The sequence below is a fragment of the Carlito syrichta genome, unplaced genomic scaffold (assembly GCF_000164805.1).
Source record: "Carlito syrichta isolate Samal-C Ts95f unplaced genomic scaffold, Tarsius_syrichta-2.0.1 Scaffold304360, whole genome shotgun sequence".
Lineage (NCBI taxonomy): Eukaryota > Metazoa > Chordata > Mammalia > Primates > Tarsiidae > Carlito > Carlito syrichta.
The window spans coordinates 357,614-368,409 of NW_007248456.1; positions in this window are offsets into that span (position 1 = coordinate 357,614).

A 10,796-nucleotide genomic window follows, 5' to 3' on the forward strand; every position below is an offset into this window, starting at 1 on the left:
ACTGAATTGCTGTGACCTCCAGATAAAACTTGCACAAATTTACTTCTTATGGATGAACAAAAAAAGTGGTTTCTGGAGACAAAAATTTACTCCTGACGAAGACGGTGTGAACATTGTTGAAATGACAACAAAGAATTTAGAATGTTTATAAATTTAGTTGATAAAGCAGTGGCAGAGTTTGAGAAGATTAAGTCCAATTTTGAAAGAAGTTCTACGGCGGGTAAAATGCTGTCAAATAGCATCGCATGCTACAAAGCAATCTTTTATGAAAGGAAGAGTCCAATGATGTGGCAAACTTCATTGTTGTCTTACTTTAAGGAATTGCCACAGTGACCCCAAACTTCGGTAACCACTACCTTACTCAATCAGCAGTCATCAACACCAAGGCAGGACCCTCCTTCAGCAAAAAGATTATGATTCACTGTAGAAGACTCAGTAGATCGTTAGTATTTTTTAGTAATAAAGTATTTTTAAATTAAGGCGTGAATTTTTTTTTAGCCATAACACTATTGCACACCTAATAGACAGCAGTGCATTATAAAAATAACTTTTATATGCACTGGGAAACCAAAACATTCTCACTTTATTGTGATATTTGCCTTATTGCAGTGGTCTGGTACCAAACCCACATTGTCTCTGAGGTATGCCTGAATATACATTAAGTACACACTGACAGTTACCTTATCTTGGTGTCCCTGCGTCTTTAGACTTATGTAGTTGTTTACACATGTAATGTTTAAATAAAAGTGGCTAAGTCCTTATTCTACACACTGTGGAAAAGTCAATGTCTTTCCCAAGATTTCTACAAACCCCAATGTGCTTCCATTGTTTTGATGACTCCTGCTCAGATTTTCTCATCCCACTAAACACTATTATTCTCTTTTCTCCATCAATTGTCAACTTATAAGGGAAACACAACATCATTTTCCTGTGATTTCCTCAGCAATACAGGAAATTCATAAGTAGCAGACATTTACTGAAGTTTGAAATAACCAAAAGTTTTACAATGCCAAACGGTACAGAGAGAATTTTTTTTGTTTGTTTTGAGTTGGAGTCTCACTCTTGTTGCCCAGGTTAGAGTACAGCAGCATGCTCACGGCCACTGCAGCTTCCACCTGCTGGACTTAGGCAATCCTTCTGCCTCAGCCTTCCAAGTAGCTGGAACTACAGACAAATGCCACCACGTCCGGCTAGTTTTGTGATTTATTATAGAGACGAGGTCTCACCAAGTTGCCCGGGCTGGTCTTGAACCTGCGGGCTCAGGCAATCCTCTTGCCTCGGCCTCCCAAAGTGCTGGGGTTACAGGCTGAGCCACCATGCTCAGCCCAGAAGATAATTTAAAATAAAACAGGATCCTGCTTAAAAACCTCTAGGAAAAAATGGGTGAAGAAAATATGCCAAAAAGCGAATAAAGTCTAAAACTAGATGGCTACACAGGGTTAGTTATTTTGCTATTTTTATTTGATGTTTAAATTTTTATTTATAAAGTTTTCATAATAAGAGTTTAAACAACATTAGTCATGGGACCACAGGAGATATTTTGCTGTCTGTGTTAGGGAATAAAGGCAGAACTGACATATCAAGGAGTCTCCAAAATACAGGGACTAATGATGCAGCTTTTTATTTGAGATGAGTAGTCCAGTGGATGAAAGGACTCCACATGGTCACAGAGGGATCCATGCTCCTTCCATGCTGTTTTTGTACCTTCCTGAGGGTCTTGTCCTTGGCTACACAGTCAAAGCTGAGCTGCAAACAAGTCCATGTCCGCATTCACAGATTAGGCAGAGTAGACATGCAGGATGATCACATTTTTTTCTAAACCAGTGAACAGAAGTTGCTTAAATCACTTCCACTTATATTCCATAGTCATGTGGTCACAGGCAACCTCTAGCTCAGTAGCCATTGGCCTGCCTGGATGCTTTTCCTCTGGACGAAAGAGAGAATGGCCTTTGATGAGCACGTGGCAGGCTCTACCACACTGCCTATCTCCTTCTGCAGGACCCCTGGCAGCCCCATCTGGCTCTTTGTCTAAGGGAAGTAAGATTTGAACAGAGACTTGAAGGCAGCTATGTGGGTATCTGAGGAAGAATATTCAAAGTGCAGGGAACAGCAGGTACCAAGCCCATCCAGACACTGCAAGGGGCCAGTGGGACTGGAGAGGGAAAGAAAATGATGCCAGAAGGAGCCAGAATGTGCCAGTGGCAGTCATGGTCAAGCAGTTGGATGTGATTCTCAGGGAGACGACGTGTTGTTGGAGGGCTTTGAGCATAAGAGAAATGTAATCTGACATATTTTTTAGCAGGAATCATTCCAGCTGCTGTGTGAAAAATAGCCTGTGGGGCAAGAGTGGAGGCTGGGAGACTTTTTAGGAGGCTACTGAAGCAATCCAGGAGAAGACACTGGTGGCTTGGGTGTGTAGCTATTGGAGGTACTGACAAGCTGTCAGGCTTCACACACATTTTGTTGGTGGAGCCAAAAGGATATGTTGAAAGAATGCATGTAGTGTGCGAGAGAAGGAGAGGGAACCAGAATGGCTTCAGGGTTTGTCCTGAGCCACTGCAAGGGTGGCAGTGCCATTGACAGAGCTGCGTAGGGCTGGAGGAGGAATTGAAGGAGGGATCAGGAATGTGGAGCTCATTTGTAGATATACTGGTGATGTACTCACGTAAAGTAGGTGACTGGCTATAGAAATCATGGGCGAGTCCCAGCCTGAAGACACCAATTTGGGAGTCATTAGAACATATGAATTGAGTTTAAAGGCTTGGGCTTGAGCCAGATCACTAGGAAGAGAGTGTCGTCAGAGAAGGGAAAATGGCCAAGCCCAGAGTTCAGGTGATGTTCAGATGTCAGGAAGGAACAGAACAAAGGCATTTGAGAGGAAGCAGTTGATGAAGTAAGAGGAGAAATCAAAACTGGCATCAAAACTGGCATGATGGCCCAGAGGGATATTGAAGAAAGTATCTCAAGGAGGTAAGTCGAGGTCTCTGAATTGACTCCTGGGTTGGCAATTCGTTGGCATAGATCCATGAGAGAATGAGTGGACAGGAATCAGAGACTGAAGACATGGCTTACAAAGCTTTGCTTAGAGGAGATCAGTGTCCTGCTACAGCATGGACGCTGAGGCCAAGTTCTTCCCGGGAGGGCCCCAGCCAGTGAATAAGCATGGTGGCTATTTCCGCCCAATACAGAACTCTACAATGAAGGAATTGGTGCTCTGAACTAGCTGAGACTTTCTAAGAGCTACGATGCAGTCTGAGCTGCTTTTTACCAAATCTTCTTTCCCTTTGTCTTTACTCAACTGTCAGACGTGCTTTGTATCTGGAGACTCTCCCTGTCTGCTCCGGATTCGCCTTCCCAGGCATTTTTCCTGATGAATCTCAGGTACTTCTACAAACAGAGAGATCAGAGAAATGGGGTGGTGCTGAAAGCGGATGTGGAGTTAGGGAACATTTCTTTTTTCTTTCTTTCTTTTTAAATAAAGATCGAAAGATATAAAATACTGATGGGAATAGCCTAGTAGAAAGGGCAAGAGAGGACACAGCTGCAGGAGTCTGAGTGCTTGCATAGGCAAGAAGCATTAGGATCCACTTCCCAGAACTCTGGGGAGAACGCAGGCGGCTTATTGCAGCAGGAGGACAGCCTCCTCACATGGGGTGGTGGGAGCAGATGAAAGTTCTCTTCTGATTTTCTCAGTGAATTAAGGATCCAAGTAAGAAGTTGTGAGTGAGGAGGCAGGGGCTCTTTGAGGTTGGAAGAGAGAGAAGTTTGAAATTGTCTCAAGAATGGCCAGGCATCATAGCTCATGCCTGTAATCCCAGCACTTTGGGAGGTGGAGGCGAGAGGACTGCCTGAGACCAGGGGTTCGAGACCAGCCTGGGCAACTTGGTGAGACCTTGTCTCTACAATAAATCAAAAAATTAACTGAGTGTGATGGCAGGCGCCTGTAGTTCCAGGTACTTGGAAGGCTGAGGCAGAAGGATTACCTGAGCCCAGCAGGTCGGGAGTGTGATGACCATGATCATGTGACTACACTCCAACTTGAATGACAGAGTGAGACTCTGGAAGAATTTACTGTAATTCCAGTGCTTTGAAAGGCTGAGATGAGAGACTTGCTTGAGGCCAGGAGTTCGAGACAAGCCTGGGCAACATAGTGAGACCCTGTCTCTACAGAGAGAGAGACAGAGAGAGAGAGAGAGAGTAAGAGATTGGGAGAATAAGTTGACAAGGGAGCTGGTTCTCAAACTTGAGAGAGAGCACATCAACATGAGGAGGGGCTTGATGAAGCAGGACTTAGTGGACTCAGCTTTCTGAGTTTCCAATTCAGTGAGTCTGAGACGGGACCTAAGAATTTACTTTTTAACAAGTTCTTGGTGATACTGACGCTACTGGAACAGGGACCTCACTTTGAGAACCACTGGACTGGGAAATGTGGGGAGATCCTGAGAACATCAGAGGCCCTGTGAGGGTCACATTCATGAGCTGTACTCAGGTTTCTCAGCCATGCTCAGCCTCTCAGGTGCTAACTTGGATTTAACCAGAGTGGTGTTTTGCCAGTTAGACAGGAGGGAGGCAGAGGGTGCTTATTATAACGGATTATGTTAACTGGGCGCAGTGGCTCACGCCTGTAGTCCCAGCACTTTGGGAAGTGGAGGCGAGAGTATTGCCTGAGCCCATGGGTTCGAGACCAACCTAGGCAACATGGCAAGACCTCATCTCTACAATAAATAAAAAAATTAACTGGGCGTGATGGCGCACGCTTGTGGTTCCAGCTACTTGGAAGGCTGAGGTGGAAGGATCACCTGAGCCCAGCAGGTTGAGGGCTTCACCTGGACATTAACCCTTTGGGTGAGGATCCCATGCAACCATTGGGCTCAGCCCTGAACATGTCCCAGATGTGGAACTCGGGCACTTCCAGGAGAGAGGCACTGCATAACATCCTGGGCGATAGAGTGAGACTCCGATGCAAAAAAATAAAATAAAATAAAAGGATTATGTTGTCTAACCCAGGTAAGGAGGAAAGTGCACTTTTACCAGGATCAGAGGGAGGTCTAGGATGGGTGCTTGGGGAGTAACTTTCAAGGAAACAAATCCACCCAAGCGCCCACCTTGCTTTCACAGGACCCTGATAATAAGTGTCTTCCTACATGCTGGCTCTCCTTTGTGGTCTCTCCCTTGTCTCATCTTAGTCCTGGCCATGGAAGTGAGGGCATAAAGGGTTTGAGGGAATAAAAGGCAATAAGACCCATAGATTAGAGAACCTGACTGGGTTGAAGAATTATTTAAATTGGAGTACCTGAAGAAGCGACTCGAAAATATGAGATAGTGGTTTAAGAACTGGATGGAGTAGATGCCGTTGTTGGCATTATGAAGTATATAAGACTACAGAATAGATGCCATTGTTGCATCATGAAGTCTAGACTTGGATGTGACTCAGGCAATGAGTGGCTGAGGAGTGGGGTACAGGCCATTGGAGGTGAAGACGTTAAGGAAATCGTAAAAGCCAGGATACTGGAAGGACCATCTTCATGGATATTAAAATTCCCCAAAATCATGAAAAAAGTTGGGGAGATAGAAATAGTAAATCTAGACTTAAAATGTTTCAGGCATGAGGGGAAGTAACTTCAGGTCTCACAAAACTCAAACTTTTGTGCTTCTTAGCTAATCCCTTAGGGAATTCTGTCCCTGCTGGAGAAGTCCCATGGTGATAGGGGGTGTAACAGAAAGTTTGTTTGCTGGATCAGACATTTCTGAGCCCGAGTTCCACATCTGGGACATGTTCAGGGCTGAGCCCAATGGTTGCATGGGATCCTCACCCAAAGGGTTAATGTCCAGGTGAAGTGCTGCTCCTGGTCCATGCCTGATGCCATCTGACACAGAGCAGGAACATTCTCCTTGCTCTCTATCTGCCAATACTTGAATTTTAAAAGACCATCAGGAAGGACATCACTATAGAACAGAAGGTCTAGTCATAGCTCTGGGTGGGTTCTGTTGGTTTTCTATTTGTGTGAAACTGTGACCACTAAACCACACTAGAGGTTTCAGCCATTGTTGCACCCACTCACGGGTTAACCATTCCAGGTCTGGAAAATGTGGAGGCCAATAGTCCAGTTTGCACACCATTTTCCTTTTCTTCTTCATGCATTACCATCTTAATTCCTACAGTTTCACTTCTGGTCATCCCCCGTCAAAAATAGATATACCCATTTTCAGTCTGAATTCTTCTTGATTATATTCTATTGTAATTTGGCTGAAAACTACTTTTAAATTTTAATTTAATTATTTGCAGCGACAGGGTTCCCCAGGCTAGAGTGGAGTGGTGTGATCACAGCTCTGTTCCCCAGGCTAGAGTGGAGTGGTGTGATCACAGCTCACTGCAGTTTAATTTCTATGTTCAAGAGAGCCTATGACTTAGTTTTCTGAGTAGCTGGAACTACAGGTGCATGCTACCATGCCCAGTTAATTTTTACATATTTTGTAGAGATGGGTTCTTTCCACAGTGCCCAGGCTGGTCTCAAGTGGTCCTCATGCCTCACCCTTCTGAGTCTGAGATTATAGGCATGAACCACTGCGCCCAGCCCCTACTTTTAGGCTTTCTACTGTTCTCTTTTTTCTCTGCTGGTTGTTTTTCTTTCACTTCCTTCATTCTGTGTGATCTGTGATCCTTGTTCACACATCCTTTTTGCCCTGTTAAAGGCTCATTTGTTGACTCAAATTAATCCTGGACTGGAGTGAACTAGGAAATTTTCTAATGTTCCTAATCTAGAGGGTTTCTGACTCAATAATAAGCTGATGCTGCTGGTAGTCCCATTCTGGACTGGTTACCCAGGGAGTGGGACTGGGTTTCGACCTGTCCATGCTTTCCAGAGGCTGAGTGGAAGGAGCCTTTGACCCTCTTGAGCTGACAAACTGCTTGGTTTTCTCGCCTGTCACCTTAGCTCAAGTGCTCACCACCTCATTAAGGCAATAGACTTGTTGCTAAAATTTTTGGTTCTAGAGTCTTCTCTAACCCTTATACACTGCTGCCAGGACAGTTTTCCCCAAAGTACTGTGTCTGTAGAAGTGACATTCAAAAAAACCTCCCAACTGGCATGGCAAGGTCATGAGCCCTCAGTACACAGAGGCTGAAGCTGGGTCCTGTATGGTGTGCTGGGCTAGGACCTAACCTTTTATTGCTGGATCATAGGAGGTCTGGGAGTCCTGGGGAAGGTCTAGGCTGCTAGGGTTGTGGCACTCAGGGAGGTGAAGGACCTTTTCACCAACCACTGTGAAAATCCAGTGAACTTTGGAATAACACGTGTTTGAACTTTGTGGGTCCTCTTCTACGTGGATTTTTTTCAACAAAAACTGTACCAAGTGAGCCTGTCTCTCCTGTCTTCCCTTCCATCTCCTCCATCTCTTCTGCCTCTGCCACCCATGAAACAGGAAGACACACTTCTCCTCTTTCTCCTCCTCAGCCTATACAACATGAAAACCACAAGGATGAAGACCTTTAAGATGATACACTTCCACTTAACAGTAAATATATTTTCTCTTCCTTATGATTTTCTGAATCACATTTTATTTTCTCTAACTTACTTTATTGTAAGGATACAACACATAATACATGATATATATAATTAGTGTTAATTGACGAAGTCATTGGTAAGGCTTCTGGTCAACAGTAGGTAATTAGGAGTTAAGTTTTAGGGGAGTCAAAAGTTACCTGCAAGCCTGGCTTGTGACTCAGCCTGTAATCCTGCGCTTTTGGGAGGCTGAGGTGAGTGGATTGCCTTAGCCCACAGGTTCGAGACTCGCCTGGTCAGCGAGACTTCATCTCAACAATAAATCAAAAAATCAGCCAGGCGTGGTAGCACATGCCTGTATTTCTGGGTACTTGGAAGGCTGAGGCAGAAGGATCGCCGGAGCCCAGCAGGTCGAGGCTGCGGTGGCCAGGAGCGGCCACTGTACTCCAGTCTGGGCGATAGAGTGAGACTCCAACTTAAAAAAAAAAAAAAGTTACATGCAACTTTTCGACTGCCTAAGGGTCGGCACCCCTAACTCCTGCGTTCTTTAAGGGTCAACTGTATGTCAAAGTTTTAACAACTGCTATGGTTGTGCTGGTATATTGGTGAATGTCAACTCGGTGCTTCTATAATGTCACTTCCCTTCTCAAGAACATTCAGTAATAGTCCATCTTGGAGCACTGGATCAATGAGTGTACATCATAGCTCTTGGCCATCAAGCACCAGTGTGCATCTTTGAGATGGCGGGCTCTGAAACATCTGAAACAGGCACCTTACAAACAAACCTCATCCCTTAAAAATAATTGGAATGGCCTCGCCTAAACCCTGGTTCTTGCACTTGACCTACAATAAGACTGCAATACAAAGGTGTGTATTACACAAAGACATATGGGTAGAGAAGTTCTTGGAATTTCAGCGATAGAAGAGAATTTCAAATGGGGATCCAAAGTGACTCTCCAGCCAGCACAGAAAAAACCATAAAGAATAAAGGAAGATGATGTTGGCACATGGAAAGGAGCCATCCCAATTCCTTGCCTTTTATTAGAAGGCTGGGAAGTATAGGAAGCAGATTAGAAAACAACTCCAAGGCCGGGCCCAGTGGCTCATGCCTATAATCACAGCATTTTTAGAGGTGGAGGTGAGAAGACTGCCTAAGTTTAGGGGTTCAAGACCAGCCTGAGCAACATGGTGAGACCGTGTTTCTACAATAAAATCAAAAAAATTAGCCAGGCATGGTGGCACATGCCTGTGGTTCCAGCTACTTGAAAGGCTGAGGTGGAAGGATCACCTGAGCCCAGCAGGTTGAGGCTTCAGTGGCTGTGAGCATGCCACTGCTCTCCAGCCTGTGTGACAGACAGACTCCTACTCAAAAAAAAAAAAAAGAAAAGAAAACTCCAGCAATCAAGCACTCAGGGGTGGCCTCTCCATAAAGGGTGGTCATATAGGTCTTATAATAAACCACAAGATGGCGTCCTCAACGGTTGTGGTGGGGGACATGAAGGATAAAGACCACCCATCCAGCCACACAAATGGGATGAAACATTCAGAAATAATGTTTTGGGGCTCAAGCAATCTTGGCTTCCACCGTGGAAACATTTGCTTCATCTTTGTTACATGCTACTTGCAAAGGTTGATTTATTTTCTCGGTAAGTCTTCAGTAATCATGTCTATTCCACGGTTCACATATTTTCAAAAGTTCTGGGAAGAGGGGAATAAGTCAACAGCAGCAACATTCTAGGAATTTAATGGCAGGGGAATTAATGAACTCAGTGTCCCTGAAACAGGAGTGACATCTCTTTGTTCCTTCTTTCAGATTTCATCTTAAGATGTCTCGTTGCATCCTTCTCCCACAGTTGCTTCCTTAAACTTTGGCATCTCCTATTTGGCTATGATGTACATCACTTTGCTAACCCCTCCAGGCTTGGCAGCCCCAAGTTTATCTCTGACCTCTCCACTTGATTCTTCTTATCCTTCCACTGATGTTCATCTCTGTCTCAGTCCTGCATTGAGAGTTCACACCAGCACTATTCAGTAGCATGGCAAGGTGAAGCATTCCCCCCTCCATATTTTGTTTACTTATTTGCTAATTAATTAATTAAACATTTTGTGCCTCCTAAAGCTCAGGAACTGTGCTAGATCTAAGGGTTGAGAGACAAATGAGACATAGATTCTATCTTTTTGGAGCTCATTTTTTAATTGGTGGGGGTGGGGGAAGATGGGCTAAGAAGTAATTGGCATATTGGCAACATATTTCCCAGCAGAACTGTGCACCCATATAATGGTAAAACAGAATGGGAGTAAATAACTCTGCTGGGGAAAAGGCACATAAAGGATTTCCCAGAGTAGGTAGCGTTTGTTTAGTATACTCAGGAAGGTTTCCATTCGAAGGAAAGTTTGAGAACATTTCACAGGAGGGATGGGAAAGACAAGAGTTTCACAGGAACAGAGCATGTTCAGGAGATGACAATTAGTTTGTTTTGGCAAAGGAGGCAGTTTTGTGCTCTGCTTTAATGGTGCCTGGTTTTATAAGCTAAATTCTATGAGCATGACCTGTGTGAACTTGGACAAGCTACTGGACTTCTCTGTTCTACAGTTTTCGTACGTGTAAAATGTGTATTAAAACAGCTCCTATCACTTTCTGACATCACACAACCTCCCCAGGTTGAACAAGAAGACATTGAGACACTAAATAGACCAATAACAACCCAGAAAATTGACTCTGCCCTATGAAAACAGCCCACAAAAAAAAGCCCTGAACCAGATGGCTTTCCAGCAGAATTCTACAAAACATACAAGGAGGAACTGATACCAATCCTATTGAAAGTATTCCAGGCAATTGAGAAAGATGGAATTCTCCCCAAATCATTTTACAAAGCTAACATCACACTGATACCCAAACCGGGTAAAGATCCCACCAAAAAAAAGAACTACAGGCCAATATCCCTTATGAGCATAGATACAAAAATCCTCAACAAGATTCTAGCAAATAGGATCCAAAAATACATCTCAAAAATCATCCACCATGACCAAGTAGGCTTCATCCCCAGGATGCAGGACTGGTTCAACGTCAGCAAGACCATAAATGTAATTAAACACATCAACAGATGTAAAAGCAAGAACAACATGATTATCTCATTAGATGCAGAAAAAGCTTTTGATAAAATCCAGCATCCCTTCTTGATAAAAAACCCTCAAACACTCAAAATAGTAAGTGCCATCTACAATAAACCCACAGCTAACATATTGCTAAATGGACAGAAACTGGAAACATTTTCCCTGAAAACTGGAACAAGA